This window comes from Chinchilla lanigera, unplaced genomic scaffold, assembly GCF_000276665.1.
Source record: "Chinchilla lanigera isolate Chin_1 unplaced genomic scaffold, ChiLan1.0 scaffold00037, whole genome shotgun sequence".
Lineage (NCBI taxonomy): Eukaryota > Metazoa > Chordata > Mammalia > Rodentia > Chinchillidae > Chinchilla > Chinchilla lanigera.
In genome coordinates, this window is record NW_004955438.1 from 9,901,029 (window position 1) to 9,928,138 (window position 27,110).

The following is a 27,110-nucleotide window of genomic DNA, read 5'->3' on the forward strand; positions in this document are numbered from 1 at the left end:
CATAATATATAAAGGAATAGAGTATTTCCTTTTAATCTTTAAGTCAGCAGAGTTGACATTCTGTTTCACCCTTTTTAAATTTGTATTTGTAAGAAAAATATATGCTTTTAATTAATGCTCACAGCATAAAAATTAGAAATATGAAATAAAAAATAGAAACCTACAAAACTTAGCATACTAAAACCTGAATTCAGAAATTTTGTATCAAAGAATTTATGTGATTTTCTCAAAACCAACTGAGCAATATTACATTAATATAATACCTCAGCACAGAGTGAGGGAGAGAAAAATCTATGGTGCTTTCCACTCCCCTTCAATTATTTTAGTAGAATAAAAGTGACTCCCAGTCCTCTTCACAAAACTCCCTGGACAGAAAATGGCGCTGATCAGAACTGTTCCTAAAAATCAAGTATGGAGCTAAAACATCCCACAGGAAGGTAGTGACAGAGGAGATGAAGAGGTAATGAGATGGAGATTTTAAAGGCACTGCAGTGTGGGTCATTTTAAATACGGTAACTAAGACTATTTTAAAGCTGGAAATGCATTAACTCCTAGCCCTAAAAGTTCACGGAAATCTGAATGTTTATATTCGTTGTTCACCCCATTCCTCATTTCCTTCTAGCTCTAGTCACTGAGGAGCGGTGCAGAGGTTGACCTGTCAACAAAGCCATCTTTTCATTTCTGGAGCCCTCATGAGGAAAGAGCAGGGGTTGAGGCTGGGATATGAGCCACACCTACCTAAAACAGAATAAAAATAGTCACTTTGTTTATATTTCATTAGCATTCATACTTCCCCTTTTCTCACACTTAATCAAGGCCATTTATATATTCGGGGATACAGGAAGGCTTATAAATTGCTTTTCTCCTGTGTGATGTGCTCAGAATCCTCAGTTAATTTCACTGGCTGATTTATGTGAACTATTTAAAGTCAACATTGAGGGCCTCCTGGCTCTCTTATTGACCAATACCCTGATTTGCAGATTTATGGCCATTTCTGTGTGCATTGGGAGCTTATTTTCTCTGCACTTCCTTTTGAAAGAGTAGGAGTTTCCTAAAATTCACATTTCACAAATAATACAACTCAGGTCCTCTTCTGTTCACTTCTCTCATAAGATATTATTTATTCTCTTTCATGATCATGATTCCAGATTTTTTAAAAAAATAATAATAGCAAACCTTTTCTTAGGATGGCTATATTAGACAGTCCTGGTTGCTGTAACAGAATGCTATTGAATGGTGGTTCAAACAACAAACATTTAACTCCCACAGTTATAGAGGCTGGAAAGTCCAAGATCAAGGTGTAGGCAGATCTTGTCTCTGGCAAGTGCTTTCTTTCTTGTTTGCAGAGGGTTTCTGCTTCTATCTTCATGCAGCTTATAGAGAAACTACCTCTATCCTTTCTCTTCTCATAAATGCACAACATTTCCCCACTCAAGAGAGCTCCATCTCTGTGAGTAAATTACATCCCAATCTCCCGCTTCCCCACGCAATCATCTTGGGGCTAGGATTTCAACATGTGAATCTTGAGGGGACATAAACATTCAGCCCAATACAGCTGCTCATTTGTGTATTTTCCAGAAGGAATCTTTGGGATACTCTGGCTAAACTTGCTTCATTTTCTTGCAATAAGGATAAAAGCACAACTTTTGAGACTGGACAAATCGGGGTTCAAAACCCATCTCCATCCCAACTTCACTCATCCTGTAGTTTCACTTCCCTGGCCCTCAGTGTGTTCATGATGAAAGAGGAAAAGTAAAACTCATGGAGAGAGCTATGGTGAAGGAACAATTTTCTGACACCCATAAAGCAAGCAAGCTTAAGAGTTGCCATATAGTTAGTAGGTGCTCCGTGTTAGTTATATGTCCTCTGGAATCCCAGTATTCCTTAAAGTCATTCTAGTGGATTCTCTAATATGCATCATGCCTATGCTAGGCCAGTAATGGAGCTAGATATGCTAAGGACTATGTAAAGCATGGATAATCTCTTCTACTGCTGACAAACCTTTTTAAAGAAGATGTAAGTACCTAAGCTTTCACAGCAGAAAGCAGAGGCTCAGAATATTTAAATAACTTGTCAAACTTACAAAACTGGCTAGTGGATAAGTCTTCAAGCGCCTGATGATGGAATGTTATGCAGTGCTGCGGATGTGCTTGCAGTTGAGCACTGCCCAGGGACAACCCTGGAGAGCAAGTATTTGAAGCTGTGTGGGCCTTGTGGTTCTGAAACAGGAGTCCCTATTCACTGAGCTTAACTTCTTTTTGCGCTGGCAATGTCTGTGTCATATCAAAAATGATAAAACCTGAGAGTGTGCAGTAATCTCTAGCCCAGGTTTCAAGACAGATTTGTGTTTTGATAAATTGTGAGGTAAAAGTGAATGAGTTTATTTCTAATAGTATAAATTCTGTGAGGTAAGATTAGTTTACTTAAAATGTAATAACTCTGAGCAGTATCTCGTTAGTTTTATTCCTACATACATTCTTGTGCAGGATAAGAATGGTGTAGATGACAGCTTGCCTATTTCACCTAGAGCATTGATCCTCATAGGGCTAAGGTTTAAAACCCCAGGTCTACCTTGGAGTATATCACTCTTGTCTTGTGAAAACCAAGGCTGGAAACTTCTGGTGTGTACTATAAATGGGAGGGGGTGGTTTTCTGTGTTTCCTATTGATAACTTTAGTTGCTTACTGAGTTGATAACCTAAAACATCATTTGAAAATAAGCTGTGTTAGAATTCCTTCTAAAGCTTCTTTGATGGTTAATTTTGTTTGTGAACTGGACTGACTCATAGATGCCTGAGATTTAAACATTGTTCCTGAGTGTGTCTGTCAGAGTATTTTCGAAAGAGATTAGCATGTGATCAGTGACTTGTGTAAAGTAGATTGCTCTTCCTAAAGCAGCAGGGTATCACTCCACTCATTGGGAAACAACCACTTGAAAAACAAAAGGCATCAGAAACTGAGCTTTCCTTCTCTCCGACTGAAACGTGACATCAGTCTCTTCCTGCCCCTGAACAAGGAACTACGCCATAGGCAATTTGGCTTCAAGCTTTCAGGTTTACTTTAGAATTTATACTGCCAGTTTGCCTGGGTATCAAGCTCTCACACTGCAGATCTTGGGATTCTCAACCTCCCCTAATTCTATACTGATGGAACCGGTATTTTATAATAAAGCTTATTATGTATACGTAAAATTTCATTTGTACAATGCAGAACCTAACCTTTCTACGCCCCCCATACATGGTAATAAATTTGAGTGAGAAAACCACTGAAAGAAACAAAATAGATGTTCCTACTTCACTTAATGTCAGTACAAATTTATCTATGAAATCTCTGATATTTGATACAAATGACAGAATAAAATGTCTATCTAACGGTGAGCAACCTGCATGTTCTTTAGAATGCTTAACAGTGAATATTGTTGGGAGGCATGGAAGCTGGAAAGTAACTGTATGTGCAGGACAAAGCCAGCCCGAGAACACTGGAGCTCCAAGAACACGGGAGCTTGTCGGAACATGTAAACAAGCCGTTGTAGCTTGTTCACTGATTGCTGGACAGCGAGGGAAAATTAACCAACCTCTTGGTATAAATAAATGCTCTACTGTTCTTCGGTTGTTCCCCTTCTCCGCTGAGAGAGAAGACCTCCACCTGATCCTACCTCTTTGTCTCTTGTCTACTTTTTCCTCATTCTTGCTGCCATTCCTTCCCAGGGTACAGCAAGAACCCAATGGATCTGTACAGAATATCTCTTAGTAGGTCCAAGAAGTATACAAATCTGTTCTGGGTTATTCATCAAATAAATGGTCTTCTTTTTCCATCACACTGACTATTCACTCTCCAACCTCGGCCCTGGTGTTTACTAGGTGTGGTTTACATGAAAAATCTCACCCTAAATTGCGTTTGTTCAGAGGTGAAGCTTTTGGGAAATAATTATAGACACCAAGCTCATTGATGAATTCATGCACTGATGTATTCATAACTGAAAGTGGTGGTGGGCGATGGTGCTCAGTCCCAGGAAGCTCTCAGTGGGGGTTGGACCCAGCAGGGTATACTCCTGACCCTTTCCCCATCCTCCCTTCCTCTGTCTCCGCACCTCTTTCCCACCTTCTCTGCTTCTTGTCTGCCATGAGGTGAGCAACATTCCTTTCGCATACTCTTCCCCCGTATTTCCTCCTTGAGGACAACTAACCATGAGCTAAAATTCCTGCAACTATAACTGAAATAATGTTTTTTCTCTTCAGCTGTGTATGTCAGGTATTTTGTCTCAGCAAGATAAAAGTGACTAGTATACCAGGCTCAATGCAGGTGGGCAAATATAGAGTAACAGGGTGACGAGGCTCAGAGAAGGTTCCATAAATTTCAGGCTAGCTTTATGGTGTTTGTTTGCTTATTCAATCATCATCACCTCATTTTCAGTAATAAAACTTTTAAAGTGAATCTTAAAGCTAGTATAATATGAGTAAACATATTTGGAAGCATTTAGAAATAGAATACAGCTAAGCTTGCAAGTCACCAAATGAATAAAAACATAAGCTGCTTAAAAGAGCTAGATAGTTTCTAAATATCCTACTCAACAGAGGTCAAGTGACTAAAATTTAGAATCTCACAGAAGAGATACATAATCATGGTGATGATTTTAATGAGGAAAATTATCAGTTGGAGAATGACATAGGGAAAAATTAACAAGACCAGACTCGCTTTGACATTTTGGAACCTTTTCTAAATAAAATTATTATGCCATGTCCAATTTGTGTCTCATCTGTCTCAGTTTTAAATACTTGAGACAAGATCACATTGTTTTTCACCTGCCGAATCAGCTCTTGAATTGCCCTGTTTCAATTTGAATTCGGAAATAAATGATTTTAAGTGAAATGACATCCTCAGATCTTTGGTCTTACAACTGATGCCTGCTCTAAGCCCTAAATTCACTCCTACCTTATGATTTTTCTAAATATTCTGCTTTTCAAATAGAAAAGCATTGTCACTTTGAAAATATTCCAGATAATCTCACTGTAAGAATAGAACGTACTACTTTTAGCTCTGTGGGCATAGGAAACAAAATACCACTGGAGTAGATTCAAGTTCTGACCTCAAACAGCAGTGGGAATTCAAACTGGGGTCTGGTGGAGGAAACAATCCGCCTCTAGAGCAGGAAGCCCCTAACCCCCTGGGTGAGTCATTTCTGGAGGGTATCAGCTTCGGTCTACACCAGTACGGGGACCAGAGAGTATACTGTGCGATTTTGGAGACTGCTAGTAATACTTTCTCCATTGAAGAAGCTAATAATATGAAAAGCAATCAATGAATAATGAATAAGGCTAAGTATCATTGGAAGCAAGTTATAAATTCCAGGTCTGCTCAAGAACCCATTCTTTTCCGACAGCAATTCTGGAAATTCATTACCTCAGTAGAACATAACACCTCTCTCTCCCTCCCCCTCTCCCTCTGCTTCCCCCTCTCCCTCTGCCTCCCTCTCTACCTCTGCCTCCTCCTCTCCCTCTCCTTCTCCCTCTCCCTCTCCCCATCCCTCCCACTCTTCCTCTCCCTCTCCCTCTCGGAAAGCTGTATTGCTAGGAGATCTCCACATTATGTGCATAATACGGCACCTATTTCGACTTCCAGAACACATTAAAAAGACTAACTAGGAAAAAGTTCTTATTAATTTTGAACAATAAATTATTCATAATTCTATCTTTGTTCTTCTTCACTTCCTTCCCACTTTTATCTTCTTCCCCTTTCTTTTACTCTAATCATTATTAATCTTTCTGTTGCTTTAACGCCACTGGGAGAGAGCAATCAAGAAAGGACCAGTACTTGAAACTTAATTTATTGATATGAGAGGGGCAAGTGTGACAGCGTTCTTCACCCTTCCTTCTCTCTCTCCTATTACTCCTTCTTTATTTTCTTTCAAACTAGAAAAAACTGGGGCTGGGTATATAGCTCAATGGCATAAGTGCCCTGCCTGGCAAGCACAGGGTCCTGAGGTCAATTCCAGGTGCCACAGGGGAAAGAAAAAAAAAACAAAAGGAAGAAACAAAGTAGAAAAAACTGAGAATAGTGAGTAAGAGGAAATACACAAAGCAGTACCTATGAGTCTTAGTACAGTTACTATCCATTGCATATCAGTTCAAAAGTGAAAACAAATATTTAATTAGCATCTCTGTCACTTGCTGGACAAATCATTTCAGTCATTTTATTTACAAAATTCCAAAAAGCACACACTTCTTAAGATGTTTTGTGATATTCAAATAAATCATGTAGTAAATAAACACACTGTACTCATTATAGTTACTCTAAATATTAAGAGTTGTTGGTATCTTGTAATTCATTATTATCATTCATTTATGTAAGAATGATTCATCAGTCATTGAGTTTAAGAACCTAAACTTAACTTACACCAGACTCTTAATTCTTTAGTATAAACTTTCTGAGTTGTGTCTACATCTCTGAATTATACAAAGAAAACAAGACAAAGGTGCATTTAAATTCTAGCAGTGTCTTGTCTTTAGCTAAGTGAAAATTTAAATTTGTTTAGTGATATCATGTGCTATGGAGGTATATTTTAATCACTAAAAGCCTGACTGTTTTCCACTGCATCTTCTTGACTTTATTCTATTACTCCAATGTGCAGCATAAACTGAACCTGCTTCTATAAAAAGTAAATCCATATTCCAGAATTAAGATACTAACATATGCTCAAATTATTCATTTTTGGGCTACCCTAAAAATAAGCTATATTTTGAGTACAAATGCAGTGAGTAGGCAATATTCAATTTAATATGCAATAAAAATACAAATAAAATCTTGTTTTAAGGAGGTAAAAGTATACCTAAAAATGCTGGATATTCTACCAACTCCGTTCTGCTGGCCAAACTCAATATTATGTGAAATTAGTTGTACATTTGAACTCCTGTCATCAGGGGCAATGCTATTCTGCACCCTGGACACAAGTTAAAGGACAAGGCCTGATACTTATGCTCTACTCATTTTACACTCCATTTGTAGAGCTGTGTTCCACACCCCCACTAGGAAATATTTTAATTAAAATAATTATTACACTTCCTTCATTTTATCAGAAATGACCAGCCAGTTACTGTCAAATACTTTAAGAATGGAAACGGCACACCTAATATTGATGCTCACGTAAATATATCTTACATTCAATAAAAGTAGAATACTGATTTATTCTTCACAGTTATGCATATATTTAATGCACACCAAATGAAAGGCATATAAAAAAGCCTATAATATAATTTATTCATCAATAATATTAGTATCTACTAAATACTAGAAACTTTTTAAAATAGGGAATCCAAAAGTGGAGATAACTCAATCTCTGCCTTCCAGGGAAGGCACACAAAATTAAGAACACAAAGTCACAGTGTATACAGTATTTAGTTATAAAGCATGCATATGATTACATGCATGCATAAGTAACCACAGCACACACCTAAGTAGGTTCATGTTAGTGTGATGCCCTATATGTGAGTTCAAAGAACTCCACTGATATGGAAGAGGAAGTCTTTACTGCTTAGAGAGTACATCGAATGATCCTTTGCCGCAAATGTCAGGTTAGTAATGAATTACCACAATATCTAAGGAGTACAATTCCTATTCTTCCAATGCAGGTGTTTCTATTTGTAGAAGTAATATCCTTAGTGTCTTAAAGTATTTAATATACTTGTTTGTGTATTTCAATTACATAATTACCATCCATAAGAGCCATCACTGAGGCTTTATACTGTGCTAGACACTGCTAGTTCTTTTTCCATGTGTCACATTGAATTTTTTAACAATCCATGATATGATGCCCATGGTTCTATTTTAAAGTAGATTAGTAATAACATAATGTCATAGACAAGTAAGTCATAAAGAAAAAGGATTTATTTTGGCTCACAGCTCTAAAGGTACAAGGTTGAGGGGTCCATCTGGGGATCTGGGAATCTGGGGATGGACTCCTTTCTGGAAGGCTCCCTGGGCAGACAGGAGCAGAGGTGTGTGTGTCCGTGTGTGTGTGTGTGTGTGTGTGTGTGTGTGTGTGTGTGTGTGTGGTCTGATTCCGCTCCCTCCTTTCATCAAGCCCTCAGTGATGAGCTCCACTCTATTGATCTTATCTAATCCCAATCTTTTTCCAAAGGTTCCACCTCTAAACACCAAAATGAAGCTAAGTTTCCACTCTCTCAAAACCTCACAATAGGGATTAAGTTTCAACACAAAATGGAGCATACCCTCAAATAAAATCCAAACTGGAGCAGTAGGTGAAGAAACTCAAGTTCAGAGAGGTCAAATTACATTGCCAAGGACATCAGCTAGGAAGGGGCAGGCTAGTATTCAAAGGAAGGCTTCAAAGCCTGACTTCAAAATCGAGACTTACATCAAAGTTATGCAGGCTCCCATTTGTACAGTCATACAAAGCTCTTACTCAAGAACTACTTGAACAATTGACTTTTAAATTCATAAAAATATGTATATATGAATTGCTATATGACTTTAATATATATATTCATATACATATGAATGACTCAGTCTCCCAGTAACAGATTTTGGGATCTTTATTCATTGCAAATGTTTACTTGTTCTTCTTTCACTCGCTGCTGGCTGGGCTACCCGTTACCATCTCAGTGGAGATCTTCCTATATGGCATGTGGTTTTTGTTTAACCGGGAAATGAAAGAATGGCTTAAGAGAAAGAGTGTGCTTCTGCACTGTAGGCTGTAGCTCTGGTGGAAAAATCCTACATGAATGGAGTCTTAGTCTTTAATTAAATGAGCCACAAGGTATCTTAGCTTAAAATATAGCAAAAGAAAGCTAGCACACAAGAATACATAATTAAATCAATAGTGAAATTTTACCTGGCACTTGGAGGATTAATTTTGCCTATTAAAGAGAAGAATTTAAAAGAAGTGAGACAAAATAAATGATCTAAAAATAGAACACAATTATTAAAACCTGTTCATGATATTTCCTAACCTTTAATTTTTGAACTGCAAACTTCTCATATATAAGAAATACTATATTTCTCCCATAACGCAAAAGCAAGGGAGAGCTTAGAAAAGTAATAATTTATTACTTAAGGCATATGCAGTGAACAGAGATTTTTAATAACAGGAATACTAATACCATTCTATTCTTCATTTCCCACCTCAGTGACATCTTTAGGCATCTCATTCACAATTTATTTTTATATAAAATGAGTGCAGTCATTTTTGCCCTGCGAGATTTTGGACTGTTTAAAGAATTAAATGAGAATCCTTAGTGTAAAATGTTTGGGAGAAATAAAACATAGCATACAAATTCAAGTTATCTGGACATTATTGCCTTTCCAGAAATTCCATGTTCATTTCATGTTTACTCAGATTTAGAAATAAATATTTTTGTATATTTAAATCATAGAAATTTTGTTACTAATGCTGTAAAAAATACAGATTTTGCCACGTTATACTCTTATCTTTCTGCAAACAAAATAGTTTCCCATATCTCTTTTGCTCTAGAATGAATAAAAGCCTAAATACCCTCCTTAGTTCCCAGGAGTACCTTTCTATTTTATTTTCTCAACAGCACTGCCAGAAATTAATTTTATATACTTAATTAGTAAAATATTAAATTCACATATCTTCACAGTGTTAAGAAACAAATAAGCAACAACAGTTGTTTCTCCTTTTCTCTAATTTTTGCTTCCTAAAATAATCATTTTTATTTCTTTTTAATATGTCTACAGCCACCAGGGTATTTTTGTAAAGCGTGGCCACATCAATGCTCCTTGAGTTTTGGCTTCAGTCTCTTGATTCCAGTAAGCAACGAGTGAAAGGTAGGTACCTTCCCCACACCTAAGTAGCCTCCACCCACACCTGGCATATCCACACATCTTTTTCCCTCCATCAGATTTCCAGAGAACTTATACTATGCTATAACATGCTGGGATGAATAATATTTATTTCATAATAATGAACAGCAAGGGACTTAATATGACTGTTTTCTTTTTTTTTTGAACAGGCTTTTGCTTTCCCTGAAGTTATAAAATATTTCATTCTACAACTTTTATATAGTTATCATTAAACTCTCCCTAACTTGTATAAATTTCCTCTTAATACAACGACGCTCATCAAGGATTTGACGGTCTCTTCTGGAGGCAGTTTTGCAGAGAGGATTTAAACTTCTTCAGTCAGAACTATACCCTGGATCTCCCTTTACTATCTTTTCTCTGCTTCACACCCACCCTTTCTTTCCTGCTTCTTGTTTTTTTTTTTTTTCTTGGTTTAATTTCTTCTTTCAGTGGACAAATTGCAGTCTCTTAAGGAAAAAAAAAAAACGCATAGAAGATAATTTGAAGGTCTTGAATTGTGTAAATGATTTTAATTGTAATTTATACTTTATTGTTGGATATCCATCCAGATAGGAAATCACCTTTCTCAGATCTGTGAACATACCCCTTTCCTTATTTTTTGGCTTAAAGAATTGCTATGAAGTATTCAATTTTAAAATTTCAAAGAGTGTGACTTTATATATGACATTTTATTTCATTAAATGTATTGGTGCATTTTAAATATGCATAATGATCACATTCACCATAGGGAATTTGTACCTGTACATGATATAACTTCATTCTTTATTTTCCATTCCCTTACTCTCCCTTCAAGCCCTCTTCCTCTCCTTTTTAACAAAACCTTTGTTTCCATTTTTTCCTTTTTTCAGTTTTTCCCCATTCCTTCCTCACCCCCCAGTACCCCTTCCTATTTGAACATCTTCTTCCTATTTCACAATATCTATTGTACATTTTGGTCTATCATTTTTATCCATTCTCTGACTATTCCCATCTTCAATGGCATTCTTTATCCTTTATTATGATGGGCAGATGATAGATAGATAAATAGATAGATAAATAGATAGGTGATAGATAGATCTCCAACCTACTTATTCTGGTTTTGTTCAAGATAAAAAATTTATTACATTGATTTTTCTTTTGTATTTGATCCTCAGACTATTGGTTATAAAAGACAAAAAATAGCTGCTAAAAAGCAAAGCTGTGAAATACCATATCATAAAGAATACAGTACAGAGAAATCATCTTGGACTGAGAAATGTTGGCTAGCAGCATAGTTTTGTTCTGAGGAGTCACCTGGGATCCAGCTTCCACCCATCATGGTGTTGTCCTTTCCCCTAGACTTTCATTCTTGTCTGTGCTGTTGGCGGTGAGCCTTGTGCAACTGGGGAAGTCTGTGTTCTTTCTATCAGGTGAAGATGATGACAGAAATGTCATGCTGTTGCTGCTGCTGTTTTTGTTGTTTTATTGGAACTCTTCTGTCTTTCTCTTAGGCTGACCATATACTTAATGCACTTCGTGGTTTTTTTATTGAATGCCCTATGTGTTTCTGACTTTGTATGGGAATCTGTATGTGATCAATGCTATGTGAAACTTTCACTTAAATATCTATTGTTTAGTGCTTAACCCATCCACAAATATATCTAACATACTTCATTCAGTGCCTAGGCTTTCTAGAGAATAATAATCTTGCTTTTTCAAAAAATGTGGAAGGAGTACTGACTTCATAGCAGTAGGAAAAAATGCTCGGGTTATAACACCTTCATGATCAGACAGTATTGTATCACAGTATATTGTAGTGTATTGTATTGTACGATACTGTGCTGCCTTTGGATTATCGACAAGCTATCTGTCATTGCCCCCCATCTTATCTCCCATCCTTTGTGAGCTACATGTTATGTTATTCGTCTTTTAATTTTTTGTTGGTTTCATCTAGTGTAGTGATTTGTACAGAGTGTGTATTCCAGAATATTTCTGGAATATATTATAGTATTCCATAGATATAGATTATTTAAGAAAGTGGGTATTTGGGTTAGAATGGTATATTTTTATTTTAAAACATAGTTCTAATTATATAACTATGCATATTATATAATCAAACATATATTACCTGAGTATCAACTGTATATAGTGCTAAGCCCTTCCTGTGGTTATTAAATGTCCACCAGAAGCCCAACCTGTTGACTTTTTGTCCTCGAGTGAGGCATTGTTCAGGGTTGGGGTCTTTGGGAGGAGACCTCATCAGCAGACTGATCCATTCATGAATTCATAACTTATCAGGCCACTGGGTGACAGTACAATCTTCAGTAGGAATTGGGATCTAGTGGGAGGAAACAGCTTGTAGGGAACTTGCCCCTGAAGGGAATAGTTTGGGACCTGTTTCTTTCTCTTTCTCTTTCCTAACTGCAATGAGTGACAGGGTGGATACAGACTGGGACTTCTGACACTCAGCCAGAATAAACCCTTACTCCTTTAAACAGATCTTGAGTATTTTGTCCCAGTAATAGAAATCTTATATGCATACTCCCTAATACCAGGTAGCCTCCTTGGTATATTGCTTTACCTAAAGAGGGCAGAAATTACAACCCATATTCTTAGTACCACAAACAATGGCTGGATGGATTCTTCATGTTGTTCAACAATCAGTGGTAGTGTCTCCTCTTCTCTCCCTTTATCTCCCTCTTCCCCTGACCCACAGAGAAAGAGAGAAGCTGCTTTGGTTCTGTTGCTCCTGGCCTCTATAACATGGCATGAAAAGAGAATTAGCATTTATCTTGAAGCCAAAGTGACAAGAGTTGAAATCGTAGCCTGTTTCTGACTAGCTCACCACAAGAAAGTCTTGGCATCATAAAATAATGATAGTAAAATCAAATCAACTTTATCATTATCGAGGAAGAAATCATTGCAGTCTGGAGTTGCTCCACCTGGCTCTAAAATGATAGTAAGGATACTCTCTTTTATTCACTCCTCTTGTATCCTCAGCCCTAGTGAACTTTTGATAAATAACCACTAAATAAAAAGGAGAGGATGAATTAATGAATACCTCATATGTTTTAATTTCAGTTCTGATAAAGGGAGAAAAATTATGCATGTCTTCTATTTCTAAATTTTTCTTTGTTTCTAAATTCTCTTGTTACTTTCTATCAAAATACTTTCCCTTTGCCTTCCCTAGTTTCCTCTCCAATTAATGTCTTCCTTTCTGTTTTCTCTCTCCTTGCATCCCTTTCTGTCCTCTCTCCCTGCTTTCTTCTTTTTTTTCTTTCATTTCTCCATTGTATCCTGTATAATGCGTTCCTCCAATTCTCCCCAGCAGTGTACTATAAATTAATTGGTCAGGGCAATAATGAAATATTGTATATTATACCAGTAGGAAAAATAGAAATGCAAGACATAATTTATTTTTATTGTCTGCATAATACATTATTATATCAACTCTATTCATTTCTTCTAGGTCCTAGATATCATTTCTAGGGTATTATCTTATGACAGATGTTTTACGATATTGCATGTGTGCTGACCAAGAATGTTTTTAATCAATAAAAACTATTTTCATTTTAAAGACAGAAAAGGAATGTTCTTGAGAAATATGGTCACTAAGTTAATTTATACACTTTCTTTAAGGGGCTTCCTGCATCCTCTGCAGTTACTAAGCATGTGCCCTGGGCCAATGCATTATATCCATCAACTACCTCATTGCAGGCAGCGGTCCTACAGGAGAGATGTGATTGTACTTATGCTGAGCAAAGGATAAAAATGAGATTCAGGAAGCTTAAAAGTTCCTTGCAGGAGGAAAGCTTGGGAACTAAGTACTAGAATCAGTATGCAAATTCAGGGTTTTCTGCGAAGCTCACGTTCTTCCTCACACTGGGCTCTGCCTCCTGACAGTCTGTCTTGACAAAAAGCAATCTGGCTTCCTCCACTGAACGTCTCTTCTACACTCGCTTTGGCATAATTAGGGTCTGGCTCTCTCAAACACCTGGACAGAAATGTGTTGCCAAGTACTGTGAATGGAAAAAAAAAAAAAAACCAACGCTGTGTGCCCCATAATTTTCATAATACAGCGCTGGTGATGTATTCAGCAGCTGCTGCTTCACATGGGGCATGCAGAACAAAGCCAGCCCTAGGTAAGCTGGGCCAAGCGTTGGTGGCTCTCTGAGATGGCTCTCTGAATCCATGGTAGAAGAGGACTTTGAATCCAGCTCATCTTAATATTGTGTTATATTAAATTGCTATATGAAGAGATTTTTGAGAGGCATTTTCTCAGGAGAAAAACTCCATACCTTAACAACATGTGAGTCACTTGTTTGTCCAGACCCTGCTTTTGATTTTTTTGTTTTTTGGGGGTTTTTTTGCTGAGTTTGATTTCCTAACATTTCATTTTTTTTTTTTTTTTTTTCTTTTCTTTCTATACTCACTGCCATTGTTAAGTTTGGGCCAAATGTATTTCTGATTTTTTTTTTTTTTAATTAAAGCAACCTTAGCCAAGCAGGGTGGTTGTAATCCTGGTGCTGAGGAGGCTGAGGAAGGAGGATCTCTGCAAGTTTGAGCCCAGCCTGGGCTATATAGTGTGTTCAAGGCCACCCTGAAATGCATAGAAAGATGTTGTCTCAAAAAAATACCCCAAAGAAAATAAAAATAACAAAGTAATTTGTAACTCATTTTCTACTTTGAGTCTAATAATTTTATTAGTTTACTGTTTAGTCTTAACAAATTACTGAAAACTGTGTGTTCCATAACAACTCACATTTATTATGTTAAAGTTCAGGAGGTCAGAAGTCAGAAACTGGTTTCACCGGCCAAAAACCAAGGTGTGATGTCTCTGGGTTCTTCTGGAGGCCCTGAGAAGGACCCTGCTCCCAGCTTTGCCCAGATCCTAGAATCTACTCGTATTCTTTCCTACCTTTGTTACTCCAGCCTCAAAGTCAGTCACATGGGGATAAATCTACCACGTGCCACTTTTGTGGGGCTATTTTTCCCCTTCTGCACCCAACCTCTACCTTAAATACTCATGATTCTATTTCACCTACATGGAAAATCTCCCTGATTCTGTATCCTCCTCCACACAATCCCATCTGCAAAGCCCCTCTGCTGTCAGTACAAGGTCACATTGGTACATTCTGGGCATTAGGATATAGGTATCGTGGCTCCTTTCTTTGTCTATAATGATCTGACCCCTCCTGACCTTAAGAATCTTATCTCTCTGATTATCTCTTGTCTCTCCCCAGATGTAGATAAACCAGAGCAAATGCTACCTCGTCACTGTGCCTCACTCTCTCTCTCTCTCTCTCTCTCTCTCTCTCTGTATATATATATATACACAGAGAGAGAGAGAGAAAACATTATTTTTTTAAACACGTTTGTTGTTGTTATAAAATCCCTCTCATTGTTCTAAATTTTTTGCTAGTTTGTATTAATGTAGATAACCCTGTCACTTACATTTCTAAATTTTTTCTGTTTCCTAAGCTACCATTTAGGCTCATGGAATTATTTAACTATACATTAATTGAAATTAAGCAGAATTAAAAATTCAACCCTTCTATCATTTGAGCCTCATTTTAAGTGCTGGCTGGTGGCTCTTTTGTTGGGAAGCATTTAAAACATTCCTTCAAGACAGAAGTTCAATTAGACTCTCCCTTAAAATATTATCATATAATATAAGGTTCACCTGCATGAAATTACTCTCTCTGTAAGTCCCAATCAGTCAAACACTGGCAACATGGAATGGTTTATGGAAACTCCTCATAGGTACCACTCACTTCAAATCCAGTCCATTCAGGAATTTCTCTTTGCTCCTGTTAGCATAAAAGCTGAGCAGTTAAAATTAATATAAACCCAAGCCTGGCTTATTCCTTTACTCTATCTGCTACACAGGAAGATGACAAGCAGTTTCCAAATTGGTTTTATACATTGGCCTTTAGAACACTGAAAGAGTATTTTTTCTACAAAGCAATAAATGTGTTTTGAAGTTGAAGCACAGCCTCTTAAAAAATGGCTTGCATTTTGCACCTGTTTAGGAGTTTTCTATATTTTTATTAAATACATGTATTTAACATTTCTAGAGAATTCTTGTCAACTGTGCTGCTCTGCTAAAAGGTATGCGTGTGGTGACAACTATAAGGAAAAAGGAAAAACCAGAAAAGTCAATTTTTAACAATGCAATGAGGGCGCCTAAGACTACATTTTGCATGGTTGCATGTCTGTAAAATTTTATGAAGCCTCCTATTAAGTAATCATCGAATAGCTGAAACAACCTGCTCAGAATTGGGATCCCAGTCCCTGGTTCTGTACTTAGTTACATAATAGCGGTCTTACAGCTGGGACAGCTTCAGACAAAGGGGAAGTCACCTGAATGAAAATACCACGCACATGGGGGTATTTGTTTTTTGATTGTTAAATCCTCAGTTTCTGATACCGTATCTCACACATACAATAGTGCTTAATAAATAGGAGTGATTAACATGTATTATACCTTTTACTTATTTTATTAGTGTATGTTTGCAGTACATGATGATCATATTCATTGTGAGTTGATGGTACATGGACATAGCACAGCTTAATTTTTTAATTCCTGTCCCTCCCTTGTTCTTCCCTCCATGTCTTGGTCCCCTTCCTTTGGAAAAAAAAAATCCACTTGTTCCATATTATCCACCTTTTATTTTGTTCTTCAATTTATTTTTATTTTGGATTTCTCACACAAGAGAAAGCATGTAATATTTTTGACTTGTATCTGATTTATTTTACTTAACTTTGTAGTATCAAGATACATCTATTTTATATCTTTTAAGTAATGAAAAGGATCATCATATATAATTAAATTATAGGAGCACTTGCAGACTGCGTGATCTAAAGTATAAAAGCATGCATATGCATATTGGTACATTTTAGAATGACAGTTAAAGATGGCATTTTATCTTTACATGTTACGATATCCTCATTTGACAGATGAACAACAGACTCCAAAAATGAGCTTGACTTCATTTTAGTGGATGTAAATGAATGCAAAGATAGCAACAGCAAAACCATTTGTCAAATTTAATTATAGGAAAGACTAAGATTATTTTTTTCCAGCATTGTAGTAGGCTGAGGCAGGAGGGTCACTAGTATAAGCCTAACCTTGGAAACTTAAAGACTTAATGAGACCCTGTTTCAAAGTAAAAAATAGAAAAGTCCGGGGATGTAGCTCAGTGCAAAGACACTGAGTTGAAAGCTAACAATTATATGTCACTGACCAGGTAGTACAAACTGTGCTAGTGACTTTAAATGTGTTAAAAATTTTAATCTTCCCAATGTCCCAGAGAGGTGAATGCTTGATTACACTCATTTCCCCAGGTGAGAAAACTGAGGGTCTGAGATGGAAAATGACTTCTTCAAGTTTGGCCACCTGCAGCAAAGCCAGGAAGCGTGGTTCAAGAGACTACTTTTAATCATTAACTAGCCATGCTATGTGTGTATAAAAACTCATAATTAACTGCAGCATATTATTGTTTGCACAGTGCTACAATTGTTTTCAAAAGTGCCTGATCTCTCTTTTCTAGGAAGCCTAGGCAAAAAGTTAGTACAACTACACAAACAAGGGAAGTCTGAGTGTCTGACTCAAAATGGGAGAGAAATTGCTCTCCTCGCTCAATTAAGAGAGTTTTGGGTTAGCACCTTTTGGCCCCAGACAGCCAGGTTTGCAGTCTCTAATATTTCCGCTTTCTCCCGCGTTCCTGACCTTGAAGATCATAAGAGAGAACACCAGTGTTAGCTCCGCAGCTCTGCTCTTCAGCCGCTTTCTCACCTCAATTCAGCACCTTGGCTCTCAGGGCCACGCCCGTGCACCCCAGGGAGGAAGAGGAGTCACTGCGCTTTGGAGGGTTTCACTCCACTGCAAGAAGCCGTGTGGACCAGGACAGACTAAGGCTCTCTGAGCCCGAGATACCCTTGCAGAATGCAACTGGATTTTTCCTTTAAACACAGAAAATTCTCAACTTCAAAGGCCTGCAGTTCGCAAAGGATCAAACAGTTTCCCGGCAAAGCTCTGGAAGATTGTCTGAATGAGTACAGCCTTTCTTCTGGTCATGCAAATACGTCTGTTCACACCATCTCACTAGCAGACACACCGCTATTTTGATAACGAAATACACTGCCAACCACTGCAAAGAATTACCATTTATCCAAATAAAAGGTTATGCTTTTGTTTGTTTTCTTAAAATTTTCAACATTTCTTCCTTCTACAGAGCAGAGTAACCAATTTTCTTTCCCTACAACCAGAATTAGGATGATTTTCTACATAAAGCTAAAATTCCACACTTCAGAGCAATCTTCCCAAGCTTTCAGAAACAACCAAACTCAAATCCAATTACAAAAACAATGGGAAACATTCCTTCATTACTGAACCACACATCCTTTCAGTTCTTTATGTTTGTAATGTGAGCATGAGGGTCATTTATCCTCTTACTTATTCATACTTAGAATTCACTCTCCTTTTGGTTATTAACAGTGTGTGGAGAATATTTTGTATTTAGTACCAGTCAGTTAAATGCTCAAAATGTCCTTATCAAATAAGTAGCTTCTAAAGATACGATTTTTTTTTTTTTTTTCAGATGTATGACATTAGCACTCTTGCCTTATGGCGTTTCTTTCAGGTGCTAGAGGTTCTTTCATGCTCATCTCTGAGCTTGAGACCATGCCTTAGAAGACAGCTATGGTTCCTTGTGTATTCTAGATAAATAAATGATTATGATATGTTCAGTGAGGCCAGAACTACCCAAGGAACAGAGAGGCAAGGCCTGCACAGTGACAACTGCTCCTTTGCAATGTTTATAAAATACCAAGATTGCTTGGGACAGTACACTGCACTGGTTTAGTACTTCTTGGCATATGCGTAATGGTACTATGAACAAATGTCTGCTTTCCATAGTTCCAGTATCAGGTACCTAGTACCAAAATGCCACTGATTAAAGGCAACCAAAGAAATCTCTGTGATCTCAAATAATATTCCTGATGGCCCATATATGTTTGAATTATAATAAAGGCAGCTCTGTTGATCCTGATTAGGCTCAGCTAAAAGAAGGCCAGCTGCTGGCTGTTAGTTGAACAAGCTTGGCTTTGTTTGAGGTGGTGTAAGTTACTTGTTCCACACCCCATGTTGCTCATCCTGTAGGACAGCTGAGGGACACACTCATGCTGAAAACAGAAGTGACTCAGCCTGCCCAAGAATGGATCCAGGCAGGGAGGAGAATTGAGTCTGTCTCTAGAATCTACCACTATTAACATTCAGAGAGAAAAGAAGTAAGAGTCCAATTCTAGTCACTAATGAAACTAGACATTGTTTGCAAAGGGTCAAATGATATCTTTAAGTACTAGACTGAAAAACTAGACTAGTAAATGTCAGTATAATGAAAACACCAGCATTCGTCTGTGGTTTGAGTCTTATCTGAAGGCTTTGATGACATATTGGAAGTGTTTGCAATGAAATAAAGAGTATAGAAGAGTAAAAAAGAACAGTACTTTGTATTTATTTTATTTTCAGACAGAGTGTCACTACTACAGGCCTGCATATGCTCAGGCTTGGATATGCCTCAGCCTCAGGCTCAGCCTCCCAGAGTGCTGGAATTACAGGCAAGTAACAACAGCACCTGGCTCCTCATTTTCTTATTGAAAGAAAACCTCCATTTGAAATCTCCTCCAAGAAGTCTTCTCTAAGGACTCTACTTAAACCAGCACTTCCTCATGGTGTGTGGATAACTCACTCACCTGTTCAGCTCTCTCTCAGCTCTCCCCCACTGCATGGAATTGTTCAGCTTGTCACGTGTAGCCCCTTCCTATCCCACTTCACCCAAAGCGATGCAAAGGCAGTGAATCAGTGACAGGGGCCAATCACTCCTTGCTGTACAGCGATACCTCAGTTGTCAAACTCGATTCATTCCAAATTTTGTTGGAGCACTGAAAAGTTCGAGAATTGAACATTTTTTTCCCCACAAGAAATAATAGATAGTCTAACAACCGGTTCTGAAGCCCAAAAATTATACTTCTAAATTCATTTCCCAGGACTTTATCAAATTTCACAATTTCTTTTTTTTTTCAGAGAAAAAAATAAAAATGACAATAAAAAAGAGTTTCAAAACAGGTTGGTAGGAGAATTACAACAATTAATACATTGTATATTGTCATTGTTGTAGCTATGCAGAGTACAAGATACAGGCTTGATATCTTACTCAATCAGTGTTAGCACAACCTTTCTTTTCAATGAACTAAGAGAAACTAGCTAAATAACTGGTCATAACTATCTTGTGCATAAAGATAGTATTTCCTTTTTCTCTTTCTTCCTTTCCTCTTTCCCCCACCACAGTGTGTCTTTCCTTTTCTTGCTTTTTTTCCAGTACCGGGAATCAAGCTCATGACCTCACACTTGCCAGGCAGGCTCTGTGCCGCTGAGCTAAATCCCCAGCCTCTCCTTTCCTTTTGACTTTAACTCTATCGTGGTTTCCACAGTTTTCCTCTTACTTTTATCGCTACTATCACTATCTTTCTTTGGAGCCGTGGTTACGGTATTTCACACAAATTAGGCACATGCACACGAAAAGCACAATGACAAATGTTTTAATGCGCTAACATAAGCACTATATGTTGTCTGGGGGAAAGTGAGTGAGATGTACAGGTATTTTCAAGTTCAGGTTTTAGTTCAGCTCTTGAGCACTTATGAACACCTAGCAGGTTTTTTTCAAACTTTGCTGTTCAAGTAGCAGGAAACCCGAGCTAAGAGCCATTCAACAGCAGCAATATCACTGTATATCAATGTTTATAGCAATCTGGGAAAGTTGCACATACCACCCCCACTTTTTAGAAGAACTGACTGATTCTCTGAATGAGTGAATATTAAGTAATTAAAATGGCCTTTCTATCCTACTACTGTATATCTTATATAGTTACCTATTGAAGAGATGGGTCCACTTTCTGTTTTTTCTTTGAAAGATATGTACCTTTAATCTAATTGTCTTTAGATACTGAGGCTCTTCAGATTTATTTTGTAGTTACTTTTTCTTTTTCATTCATATTTATCTTAAGAGTTTCCCCTGGTATTAGAAATTAGGATTAACCTATATGGTTACTTAGCATATAGTTAAGTCAGGAGGGCAACCCTATTAAAATGTGGCTACATTGAATTATGTATAAATAATAAACATATAATGAAGATAATTGGTTTCTACATAGTTGCTACAGTGACTGGCAATAAAAATAATGGCTGTGTTTTATACAACATGTTTCATATTAAAAACATTCAAAATTATCAAATGCAAAGTTATGTTCTTTAGCACTAAATACATAAAATGTATTTTTCTACAAAATTGCATCTTTATGTGGAAAATATTTTTTGAAGTCTCAAGGTGAATTACACTTGGAGAGCTAGGCCCACTTAACCTTCTAAGAGATATACAGTATTAGCATATTAAAAGTTCTGAGAAGTTCTTCAGCATGGAAAATGCTTTTGTGAAGTCAAAGGTTTCCAAACTAATTTGACCACACATCTTCAGAGTGATTCATTTGCTGGCTGCCTTATTAGTTTCTCCCTTACTTGTTTACACTGATATAGTAATTTGCATATTTAGTAAAATGTATTTTCGGAGGGATTTTCCTAATGTCATATGCCATTTGCTCGCTTATATAACTCTAATGCCTTGCTGAAAAACAGAATGATTTTCCAAAAAGAGTTCAAGCTTTCATCCTGTAGTCTTCTTTAGGAGTCTTAGAATATTATTCACTCAGGTGGCCAACATAAATTGCACAAATTGCATTCTAGAGTCAGCCTTGTAGTCATTCTCAGAGAAAATATTCCAGGTTGATGTAGAGGGGGGAGGTCAGATACTGAGTAAAGTGAGGTTCAGGTATTGAGTAAAGTGGGGTTCAGAGACATGATTGTGCTGGATACCCTCTCTGTTCTTGTCTGTCAGCTCTATCTTCTTTTATTTTGTCTCCTGTTCTGGGAGGAAGATCGGGTTAGACTTCATCACAGAACCACCTTGTCTTCTAGCTTCTGCCTCGGGTCACAAATGGGCGAAACTGACAGGACACAGTGGTTTGATGCATCAGAGAGTAACGAACTAGTAGAAAGTTGGCAATGCTCTTTCAATGCTTTCTGAGCGCTCTCTCTCTCTCTCTCTCTCTCTCTCATATCCAATGACCCAATGACTATTTCTCCTTTTGTCCCTTCACCTGGTACCTGAAATAGCTCCAAGTTTTCTAATCCTGATGTTTTACCATCTCTCCTTGACTTGCTCTAATGTAACCTTGGTTCTACTTTTGAAAAAAATCTTTTTATCAAGCCCTCCTCAATCCTAAGAGTGCGTGAACCATCTCTTTCCTTCTGGAATCATGACTAAAGTGAATGACTTCCATAAATTTCCAGAGTCAAAGAAAAAGGCAACCAGATTCAGAGTTCAGGTTGGCTTCTTGCAAGATCTGCTATCTTTTTCACTAAATTTTATCCAAGCTGAAGAAGCTTGCATATTGGTAAATTTGAGTTCCTATTTCTTATATAAGCAATGATAACATCTACACCCCCAAAAGTAATACAACTAAGAGCAATAAGGGTTTGCTTAGTATATGCCAAATATTATTATTTAAGATTTTAAAAATGAGCATTAACTCCTTTAAATCTCACTATAAGTCTATGAAGTAGATAGTATTAAGGACTTTTACTCTCAAATGAAAGAGATGAGATTGGGTCACAGTGAGTTATTGCTTATCACAGAACTAGTGAAGGAAATATAAACTAAGGGAGCCTGGGGCAAAGGAATGAATTTCCAGTCACTACACATACTGCTGATAGCACTGTAATGATACATAGCATTGGCGGGTGCTCAGTAGGGACATCCTTAGAATAACCCACATTTCTCTTCTCCCAGCCCACTGTGTCATTGTCTCAAGTATCTTTTAGCAGGAGTAGCATGAGCATAGCAGGCTGATCTATTAGGAAGTGCAAACAGATTGAGAAAAAATAGATACACAGGAAAAGTTGCAGCACAAAAGGAAGTACAAAATTTAATGAAATGTAGCAGCAGAATTTTATCTGTAATCCTGGGTAAAGATGTCAAAAAGGATCATTACCAAGTGACATTTAGGCACTGGCATATTTTTGCTGCCTGTCATCTTGCTTCTTCTCACCTGTATAATGGCATTTATCTCTGTTGACATCCTGATTATAATGTTATCACTGCTTCTCAGTTATTTCTACTACTCTATGACAGCTTGCTTTATTCGCATGCCATTCATTTGGCATTTATTTGCTTTCCTTAATTTGTGTTTAAATATGAATGCCTCAAATCTGCTTTGATTACATGTTGCAGTTAGCTGATATCATTCATTTCTTCTGAGACTGTTCTCAATGCAAAGAGCTGATGACAGTCATTCACCTTTTAAGTAGATTCAAGGATGTATGAACAAAAGGTACTGTCTTGGACAGGGTTTTCAAGTTTTAAATTTGATGGTATCAGAATCAGGGGTTAACACCACTGTCCCCACTTCATGCAAATGGATTGTCATCATATTGTGACTTTTGGAATTCTGACATGGAGGAGAAGTGAAATGTTTAGAGTACCTTTTCACAAAAGCATTCTGGCCCTGTGTATGTGATGCTTAGTTGTATATGTCAGCTTGATGGCTACCAAATACTTGATATCTGTGAAGTGTTATTTCTGGACACATCTGTAAGGGTTATTCTAATGGGATTAGTGTTGGAGTCAGTAGGTTTGTAAAGCAAATGGTCTTTCCTAGTGTGGGTGGGCATCGTCCACACACTGATGATTTGAACAGCAGAGGTGCAGAAAGGTTGTGTACATTCTGCCTGACTGTTCAGCTGAGACACCTCTGCCCTCCTTGTCCTCAGACAGGAATCAATATCTGTGATCCTCTTGCTCTCAGCCTGTAAACTACACCACTGGCTTTCCTGCCTCTTGAGTTTGTAGAAGGCAGATGATGAGATTTCTCTCATACCGTGCAATAAATTTGCTTGTGTATTTAGTAATGTGTAATATATATTATATTGTTTTCTGCAATATCATAATACAGTATGATTTTGGATTGATGCTTAACCACAAAAATGACAAGGAAGATGATCATTTATGAAAGGGGATCATATATCTAGACTGAGAGAGGTAAAAGGGAAAAGAAAGCCACAGCAGACTGAACCTGAAAATGAAGGAGACAGAGCGGAAAGAGTACCAAGCTTGCACCCTGGAGAGAAACCTGGATAGAATCTGATGCAGGGCTGAAGAGCACGCAAGGTTCTTCCCCTTAATAGGTTTAATAAATAATTGCAAGGAACACATGAGGAAATTACTGAGATATGTCTTCCATAAGAATATGCCTAACTAATCTACTATCACTATAAGAATTCTGTGGTCATAGTGTAAATCTATAAAATATCCTAGAAATTTTAGGTTGAATGACTCAAAAATTGTCATATATTAGTTGAAAAATTACTGAATATGGTCTATTCCATATAGTTCAACTTACTATTATTTATTATAATTAACAAGTAGCTTATGATTATAATCACTGCTATTTGGGCTAATGGCAATGATCATGAAGAGAAAGAAATTCTCTTTGTAATGACAGAGGTGAATTCTTTCTTAGATATTAGATTTCCCTTGTTATGCTATTAAGTCTTACAGAGAATCAGAAAACCTATAGTGGGGAGAGTAATAGAGAAAATGTTACTCAAATTCATTGCTTATTGAAATGTGAACGTCGCCTCTTTTGTAAAGTAAATTTGCAAAACATAGCTTGAATTGCAAAATATAGAACTTTTTCCTTAAAATGCTAACATCTGGAAATCTATTAATAAAAATAAAAGTGTTAGTATGTAAGCATTACATTAGGATGTAAGTTTATCATAGCATTGCTGATAGTGCCCCAAACCCCTGAAAACATAATAAAAGCCATTATTGAGAGAATGCACAAATAAATTAGCATAGTACATGTATGTACATTTTATGGTATATTAAAGTTGCAGCATTAGAAAGATGTAAGTTGAGTTGAAGTTATTTCTAAAGTATTGTTAAGTAAAAAATAAAAATCATAAAAGTAAATTTGTGGAACACATAGCGACATTTTTATAAAATAATAACACTCCTTTATATGTGTGCTCTATGTATTAACAGGAAATGGAGAAAACTATACAAGGAGACAATCAGCACAATTTGAGTGGTGAGAGTGTAATGTGATACAGAAAAAGCAGAATAAAAGGAAAACAAAGAAATCAAAACTTTTAAAATATTGAGTCAAAATTTACTAGTGTATGCTGTCATCCCAATGAAGTATTTATGTAAAATTTTATGTAAAAACATTTTGCTTTAAAGGTATAAATTTTCTTTTGCAAACAGGAAAGGGAGCAAGAGATCAAGGGAGGAAGGGATGGTGGAGAGCAGGATGTGAAAAGAATGCAAATGTGTTTCGTGCTTGTGACAAATATGATCATTATATACGGCAAACGTACAAATAAAAATTTTTGAAATAATGCTACAATAAAAGATGCACTGCCAAGAACAGTAAGTTAGGAATGGTTGAAACAAGTTATTATACTTTGAGTATTTGAGGGATATTAATGGCTATGTGTCTTTTATTGTAACAAAAAGTTTAATTTAAATATTCACTGTTTGTGATCACCACTCCCTGATCAACAATTTATGACGATTTTTGTCCCAAAGAAACGCCACTAAAATGTCCTCATCTGTTTTATTCCCTGGATCTAGTACTGGAGACTTAAGACTCTTCCCCAAATTCAAAATAACCATGAAAGGGTAACTATTTTGAATTGATTCATGTCATCCAGGCAATCAGGACAGTGCAACTAAAGGCATTTCTGAGGCGGGACCTCTAGAACTGCTTCAAAAAGTGGCAAGAACAGTGAAATATGTTCAAATTGTGGGAGAGTATTTTGGGAGGGCTTATAAGAATGTGTCTTTTACTATAAAAATATCTTTAAGTTAGAAAGGTATATGCTTTAAGTTCTAATGTATTTCAGATTCATTCATTCACATAGTCATTTAATAATATGTTTCAAGTTTTACTACTACAGAAACTCATCCCAATGATGCCTTAGGAAACACTACTCTAGATAATAGGAAAGGGTCTCTGAATGAGAGTCTGTAACTCCCAGGAGTCGAGCTGTCCCTGAAGTGCTCCACCGGAAGTGACAAAGCTCAGAATTCTGAGACTTAAAGAAACAAGGAGCATCTCTAATCTTCCAGGCAAATTCCTAAATGAGCAAAGAATCTTATTTGAAATAGGGAAAGTCCCCCTTTTGAAAAACACTGGATTGTAGTTGGTACAAACAGTAAGTCTTCCCTTGGGGAAAATCTTAAATAAAGCAAATCAGAAAGGAAGAGTTTTAGAGAAGAAATAAAGACCTTGCTTGTTCTAGGGCTCCAATGCTAAGCACACAGGAAGTAATAGCTGAATAATGATAAGTTTTGTGGATAAATAAGTCAAATGGGAGAAACAGTTTCCCAAAATTATTTGTAAACCAGCAGGAAGTAAAATGATAGCGTTGTTATTTTTGAGTCACGTGACTGTTAGAACTCAACAGAGAATGACTGAGAAGATGCTGGTGTGCAGTGTGCAGCATAAAGTACAGGCATAGCAGCTGCAGTGCAGGCCAGTAACAAGTGTCTGTCTCTTGCATCCCGCGTTATCTCCCCGAAGCCACATTCAGCACACCGTTGCAGTATTTCCCTGGAGACCATTTAGCTCTTCGCCTTGGTGACCTTTCCTTCTTGCCATGGGATAAGCCATTGTTTCTCCATCCAGTGCTTCGACTGTGCCCTTTCCGTCTTGGAGAAAGGTACTTTAACCTGAACCTAACTGAAACTGTGAGTGAAATAAACCTCTCCCAGTTTAAATTCAAAGTATTAGGTATTTTATTTTTGAGACAGAGATGTAGTCACTTCCTCATCACTAGGACACAATACTTGACTCCCACAACTTAGAATTGGAGAGGTTTGCCACACATTTTCTGTGGTCTTAGTCCATACATGGTCAGCAGGAGGTAGAATGCACTCATTTCAAGTATACAGTTTGAAGATGATCAATAACTATATTCATGCATCATAACCAAGGTATGAAATATTTCACTGCGCCTCCTAACTCTTTCTAGTCAATTCCCACCCCAAAGCAACCAAGGAGGAGTAATTTGAAGTATTTCAAATTTCTCTCACTATCTCCAGTTTCTCCCGCTATTCCTTTACTGGTTCTTGCTCACAAGAAAAAGGAAGAAAAAAGAACAGGATGAGAGGAAGGAAGGAAGGAAGGAAG